The following is an 8,512-nucleotide window of genomic DNA, read 5'->3' as shown; positions in this document are numbered from 1 at the left end:
ACAGTCTGACAGAAAACAGGCAATAAGTGACTCAGTGACAATGAACAGAGTATAGCCTTAGGCTATCACACTCTAACACACACACACACACACACACACTCACACACACACATTTTTTAAATGGTGATTGAGATAAAACATTTTAACCTGAACATAACCTACATTATTATCCGTTATTCATGATCGATAATATGCAAACTATAATTTCAACCTTCTAAAATCACCTGACAACACAAGTCTTCTCCGCAAGCACAGCTGATATGGCTTTACTGAGACCCACACACTCCATTTGTCATTGTTTTACTGTCATCAGCTGATTTATGTGTAAGAGAGATCAGTAAAAGGGGAGCACATGCTCTCTGACCTTTTGATTGGTGCTAAAAGGATCGGGAGACCGGAGAGTAATAGAACATTATGGAATCACTCGCCTCAGTGGCTTTCAGGAAGAGGAGAGCTATACATGCAAGGCTGTTGCCAAGGAAACAGTCGCTGAACTTTGTTTTAAAGTGAATGATAAATACACTCCAAGCAGATCCTCCGCAGATTATCTATTGCTCCATGGTTCATTAGGCCTACATACTTAAGTTATAGGCCTATTTATGGGTGAAGTGCACAAATACTTGAGTAGAAGTTCAGATATACCCTGATAAAATATTACTCTTATTCTAGCCAGCACTAGTCAATAAGTAAGATTAATGGATGGAGACATTAAATATGCATTGATTGGCAAGTAAACAGACATTTAATTATTCTATACAAAAAAATTGCCTTAACTTCCGTATTCTAAAATATTAAGTTACTGACAAAGAAAAAGTGTGCAAACAAGTGAAAATAACAAGATATATCATATTTAGAAAATAAGTACGTAATTACAAAATGTGTGTACAGTATTGTGCAGACATCAGTAGGCAAATGTGTTAACATTTTGAGAAGAATGCTATGGAAACATACACGTTTTATATAATTTGGCCATTCATTTGGATTATTTATAATAACCAACAGTATGGACATATGTGGGCATGTGAATGAATCAACATTTTTGAATCGGAATGATGCATTCCAAACCATCTATTTTATAGGCTTTGAACTAGCTCGCCCCATCACAGCAGATTTAGTTCCTAAATAACTGACAATCATCACCCCAAATATGATTATCATTTACAATAATCAATACTAGAATTCGGCATTAGTAACTTGTCACGCCATCAGTCACTCACTCAAGTTCCAAGATCGAATCTCCTGAAGAAAATTATATTATATTACTATTATAATAATAGAAACAGAAATATCACACAAGCAAGAGTGCTGCTTCAAATATCATATAAGCAACAAGGCTTTGTTTGAGCCATAAGCAATACGCTGCAGGCACAGGTGATTACAGCCCTGCTATACACACCAACTGCACAAACCATGAAAAGACCAGTGCTGTTGGATGGACTGCATATCAGCACTGCAAGTGGAGCCAATTCTTCAGTGAGTTTTCATAAAAGTTACCTCGTTGCGCCAAAACAACACTTTGCTCGTACACTAGAATGATTATTTCTCCTTCATATGTGACATTGTATATCACTATATACATCACTGTGGTGCATATCACTGATGAAAATGTGAGTGGTGCTTGCTGTGGCAAACTTAGGTTTAGGGTTGGTATATGGTGATAGAAAATACGGTTTGTACAGTATAAAAATAGTTACATGGAGAGTCCCAATAAACCATAAAAACAATATGTGTGTGTGTGTGTAAGTGCATTGGTTTAAAGGTGTGAGGTGATTAAGTGCTGTATGGTTTCTAGGGTCCTCTAAATGGTTGTCAGGGAGTGGCTAGACAAGATTTTCTAGTTGCAATTCAGAGGTCATTTCCTTTTCTAATTGACTTTTGTCTCTACGATGTTCTGTTCCAGAGATAATCCTATCATTAATTTTCAATGGATGTCTATGAGGTGGTTGCTAGGGTGCTGTATCTGGTTGCTAGGGCATGGCTAGGAATTTGGTATTTCACTACTTATTAGCTGCTTGCTAGGCTAAGTCAAATGAGGCCATGACCAAGTCTCTATGACATCCTGATCTGGAGACATAATCTCACAGATTCCTTGTCAATGTCACGTGTTCAGCCATTTTTTTTTTGTCAGGACTTTTTCATCGTATGCCTGATCGATTAAAAAAAAACAAAACAAAACAAAAACACACACAGCTCTCTTCAATACACTGCATGACCTGGGTCTACTACAAATGGTTGTGGGATGAGTTGTGTCGAAGTATTGTATACTTGAGAAGAAGAAGGAAAGATATAGAGAGGCATTGCTAGCACCACTAATATAGATAGATAGATAGATAGATAGATAGATAGATAGATAGATAGATAGATAGATAGATAGATAGATAGATAGATAGATAGATAGATAGATAGATAGATAGATAGATAGATAGATAGATAGATAGATAGATAGATAGATAGATAGATCATTTGTGCTAGCATGTCATTAGTTTATTAGTGTGAATGAGAATATCTGGTTTCTGGTTTTGTGTATTAAATGATAATAATCCATCATACTCAGATTGCACTGATTAACTGGTCATTAAGACTAAGGTAATGAGGAAATGAATTGATGTTCAGCAGCATTACAGAGGTTAATGGGATAAGTATGAGTTGAAATGAATTAATTAACCTCTCACTCCAAATCTGTGTGCTTTGAGGCGAATCCATATGATGGAAACACAATGTTACACCAGTCTCTCAGCCCTCATTACAACGACAGGGTCAAAAGTCAACATGTCTGAGTCCATCTGCTGCACACACACACACACACACACGTGCGTTCACCAGCACCTCCCACACCAGCATGTCTGCTTTCATATGCTAATCAGATGGCCATAAGTTCTGCCATTTATACTCATCAAAATGAATGAAACACAGATGCACACCTAAAATAAAATCAAAAGAGCAGTTGTTTGGGACTGTTAAAAATGTGGTTCTTTGACATATAACTAAATTACTTTTTTTTTTTTTTTTTTTAAATCAGACACATATTTTGCCACTGAAGCATATGAATCTTAAGCACTGTCTATAATGCCTCCAACCACAGCTGTAAAACTGTAAAAAGACGTTGCCAAGATTGTATCTTATCAATGAGGGTCAAACTACCCACAGTTACACACTCAAAACTCAAATTATAACACTTCCTCCAATCCATCCCCTGTTGTCACATCAAAATACACCCACACGTTTGTTTGGAACTGTTTTAGACTGTTTTGACTTATAAATGGTGCTTGACCTGTGCATCTTTTTCTCCTGATTCAGATGAGACAACTTAACTGGAGAAAGCAGTACTAAATTATGGATATTGCTTGTATGGACTTTTTGAAGTTAAAAATATCTTTATGATAGATTTGTTTCTTAAAAACAAACAGCTTTTGGCTACAGAAGTTGTTAACTGATGGACTGGATTTGTGTGGATTACTTGTCGATTATTGTGATGTTTTAATCAGCACCTATTCACTGCAGAGGATCCATTGGTGAAAAGGTGATGTAATGCTATTTCTCCAAATCGGTTCTGATGAGGAAACAAACTCATCTACGTCTTGGATAGCCTGAAGTGAAATTAAAACTCACAAGAACCTGATTAGAGACTTGACTCAGATTAAAGACTCAGGAATAACACAAGTCTTCAAGGGAAATTATTTTCTGTGAATATTGTGAAATCGCTCATTTATTTTCTAATATGAAAAATCTTTTATACACATTTTTATACACATTATTTATTTATTTATTGTATTTTCTTCTTTAGTTTTGTTCATACAAAAGGTTTTATTGGCCTTGGAAGAATTTAGACTGGACTTGAACTGGACTTGACAAAAGCCTGAGACTTAACCTCAGACCCATGAACATGTCTGGTCAACAAACAACAAACAAACAAATCCAGACCTATTCTATAGGGATTTTAAAATTTGCTAAAGACAGAATAAATTAATTATGATCTCATTGATTGAATCAGTTTTCATTGATTGAACTGATATCTCTATCATGACCAAAAATGTACAAATTGCTTTCATTTTCTAGAATAAATCACATTCTTCATTAAGGATAATAGAGGGTGGCTATTGCCAGAAAATATCAATACAAGAATGCAAATTTAGCAACATTTCAAGCAATATTCTTGATGTAACCGAACTTGGTTATAGGTTGCAACAGGTTGAACCATTTAAACCATATAAAATTTCTTCATTGAATCAGTGCATTCTATCATGCTATCAGTTATTAGTTCAAATAAATAATGTTTAATTTTCCATGCAGTTGTGGGATTGAAGATTGTCAGCTGAAAAGTATTAAGGACCATCTGGACTCGTTTATCTGTTTAGCTCCTCTGCTGTGGGAATCTGATTCCACTAACCTCAGTAGTAGAAGCCCATGTGTCCGCAGTAGCTGTGTTAGCATGTTAATGTGTTAGCACAAGCTTCTGTGGGTGGCAAAGACTGCACAGTTGCTTTGAGAAATATGACCTAAATAGGGTTAAAGGTGAAAGGTTTATAAGGAAATAGTATCTGTTTTAAATAGGGTCCTCACAATCCCTCCCCACCCCCCACCTGCTCCAGACACCTGACACAGACAACATATATACTTAAAGACACACAGCTCATAAACAGATGCATAGAGAAACTCACTTGCTGTTATTATTCATAACCTTAAAGCAACTGTATGTACGTTTATACATGTGTTTCTTACCTAAAACACTCCCCCAAAACATCTGTTTTCGAAAAGCCCATTTCTGCCACAGGATAAAAAAAAATATATAAAAAGGTAATTGTAACTTTTCATATAAACTCAAAATATGAGATAAAAACTCACAGTTCTATGAAAGAATGAACTGTGAAATGTTAGATGTTAATGTGATTTAAACAAAAAAAAAAAAAATCAGAATTACCAGATATAGGCCTACCTGCAAAATTGCATGAGATGTAAATTCAAAACTGCAAGAAAAAATGTCTTGCAACCCTTTTTATATCTCACAATTCTGACCTTTTCCCCTCAGAATTACAAGTTTAGCTATATATCGCAAGGGAAAAATCTTAATCGTGAAATAAATAGTTGCGATTTTTCTTTTTCGCGGGTATAAAATTCAGCGAAAAGGACAGATTGTTTTACAGCAGCAACAGTACAGCTATCTACTGTAATTATGACAGTGATATATACCGCATTTACGATAGTGAATCCCACTTATTTAACTGTAGGGGGCTCCAAAATGCACAAAACTACCAACAATATAGTTGCTTTAATTCAATTACTAATCGCTTGATGAAATGAATACAACGAAATTATGTGCTTTTGTACAGAGTAAATAAAAATTTATAATAATAATAATTAAGCAAGTTATAATTTTTATAGACTATTCTGAACTCAAACCTATGCCTTTCCCTCTCTAAAAAAAATTTATTTGCATTTTTATTTTTTTCCTCAACTAGGCTAATTTCTGCTACAGCCAAGCAAACTCACATACATACACATGCATGTACAGAGACAGCGATGCTAAAGGATTGCGCAGAGAAATTCTCAGGGGACAAAGGGAGGTTCCCCAGTGTTCAGACTGGTAGTCTAGACGTCTCGCTCTGTGTCCTCTTCAATAAGGTTTCTCTTACTCTCTCTTTCTCTCTCTCGCTCCCTCCTGCAGAGGTTAAGAAAGAGAAGAGGGATTTTTCACTTCCTAAACATGCAGAGGTCTTGCCACGTTGTGTCAGATACACTGTGGGTAAAACTCTGATCACTCATGCTCAACAAGAACAGCAGGAGAAACCACACACACACACATGCACATTCTCCACATGCACCGCATGCAAATTTTCTCATTAAATAGAACTGCTATTCCTGAGGAGATCAATGTTCAAAATTTGTCTTTGTATCATTTAAGACCAATATGTTGTGACATTGCTCCCTTTTAAAAATAAATAGTTTGATCTTTGAAAAACTCAAACTGATCGAAAGTTGTTGAGTTTCCATTGCACAAGGCCAGTGTGTTTGTGTGTGGGTGGGCCAGAGTTTGACTGGGGCAAGTAAGGTGCTAAGCAAGTTAGTCAAAGTTGGGTCGTGTACAATGTATTGTGACAGTAGTGTGTGACTTTATTTAGGTTGTCTGTCTGCTCTGTTTCCCACAGTCTCTGTGTGGTTGGCCAGGTCTTGCTGGTGGCCTGGCTACCCCTGACCTTTGACCTTTGGACAGGTGGCTGCCACACCGTTTAAAACCAGTTATTTGACCAGACTCACACTGAGGTCCTGACCTTTGCACCTTGACCCAACAGGCACCTGCTCTGGGCCCGCAGTGATGAAGGTTCTCCTATCACAACAGAGTCATCTATCAACTGTACTCAGACTCATCAGAGAAATCCACAGATTTCTATGCCAAATACTAGACACTGATGGCCAGGTTGTCATGTAATGCCATTACAACAGGTATGAGATGTACAGGTTCACGTTTAGTATTTTGAGTGAGCTAAACTAACTTTCACGTTGTCAGATACATATTTTTGCGAGAGGAAATAGTGCAACAGTGATGACATATTCACCACAGGCACAGCTACACCTGGAGTCCCGCCCTCATCCGGTCCGACATTTACACAGCACCCACAATCCTCTGTGCTCACGTGTGTATACTTAAATCTGCCTTGTAACATGTCACACATTAAAATGACAAAAACTGATATTTCACATTCGAAAATGTTTTGGGATAAAGATAATAAAAAATAAGGATTTTAGCCACAAAAAAAATAATAATAATAAAAAACTGCAACACCATATTATTTATATTTAGAATATTTGTGTTTTTGTGCCACGAACAATGTTTTTCTGACAAATAATTCACTATACACTGTGAGAAAAAAAAAAAGTAACACTTTACAATAAGGTTTCATTTGTTAACATTATAAAACTGTATTAGTTCAAATGAAACAATAAAAATAAATCCTCCTAAAGCATTTATCAGTCTTAAGTTCAACTTGTACGAATGCATTATTAAAATCAAAAGCTGAATCTGTTAACATTATCTAATGGACCTGAGCTAACATGAACTAGCAATAAACAGTCACATGTTTTATTAAGTAAAGTGAACAAAGATTAATAAACACTAATATCAATAACTAATATTAGATTAATTAATGGAACAAGTGTTACCAAAAGCATCTGTCCCAAAACAAAAACAGTTAAAACACCTGCAAAAATCAATGAAGACATTCAAATATATTATAGAATATGCTGTATGTTTATATGGACTTTTCTTGTAGTGTTTTATTATTATTATTATTACAATTGTTATTATTATTTCAAAAACACTTATGATGTGATGTCAGAATGATAAATTGTGAAGTGTGAAATATCACAGCATAATATGGTTAAAAATAGAGATTTTGCATATTTGTATGAATAATTTTAGAAATACATCCAAACTGGCTAACATTTTGTGAAGTATCTTGTTAATTATGACAGTAATAAAATATAACACTAAAATAACAATATTTCCTGCTTTTGGTCGAATTTCAGATCTATAGCACTTACTGTAAACCTATGAGAAGTCATCTTGGAGGCTGCAAATAGCAGTAACCAGCTTGTTTCCAAAAAACAAATAAATAAATAAAATAAAATAAATAAGAACAGACCTTTCAAGTGTCATTTATTCAAATGATTTATTGTAGTCAGGATATTATTATGAATTTCTTTGCACTGCCCAGAGCGAATGTTAAGTGTGGTGTGTTTGTGTCTGTGCATGTCACAGGTGGAGCATCCAGACAGACTAGTGCAAGCAATAAAGCCCAAAAGATGACATATAATTTGTGGTTGGATTTAAGTCATTGCTTTAAACTTGAACAAAGCAGACTCAAATGAGGACACAAAGATGAAGTGTGATCATGTGTTCATGTGTGTGTGTGAATTCAGGAGCTGCTGCTTTGGTTCTAACTCTTTCACATTAGTAAAATGCATTCTGACTGCATCTGGAGCAAATCTGATTCAGAGCACACATTTGACCTGATGCTGTGTGTGTGTGTGTGTGTGTGTGTGTGTGTGTGTGTGTGTGTGTGTGTGTGTGTGTGTGTGTGTGTGTGTACAAAAGACAACTAGCAGGTTTAAATTCAATAAGTTTGATTGTCAATTCTTGTCGATCAGCGCTCTCTAGTATTAATGAAGTGTGCCTCATTCTGTGGTGTTGTCTTGTCATCTGTTTGTGTTAATAATCTTCCTTATATCTTCATGATGATGATGATGATGATAATAAAGGTCCAATTCTCAGAACTTGGCTACGACTTTTGCCTGCTTATTAATAGTTAGTGAGGCGTTGTTAAGTTTAGGTATTAATGCATCAATGATTAAATGGTCATATGATGCTTTTTTAAAGATCATTGTTTTGTGTATTTGGTGTAACAGAATGACATGCTTTAATGTTCAAAAAACACACTGTTTTTCAAATACTTTAATTATTGTAGTTTCTCTATGCCCCGCCTCTCTCAGACACTTCGTTTTCTACAAAGTCCCTCCT

The sequence above is a fragment of the Barbus barbus genome (assembly GCF_936440315.1).
Source record: "Barbus barbus genome assembly, chromosome: 11".
Taxonomy (NCBI): Eukaryota; Metazoa; Chordata; class Actinopteri; order Cypriniformes; family Cyprinidae; genus Barbus; species Barbus barbus.
The sequence above is the reverse complement of the archived record's forward strand: the minus strand, read 5'-3'. Positions refer to the sequence as shown.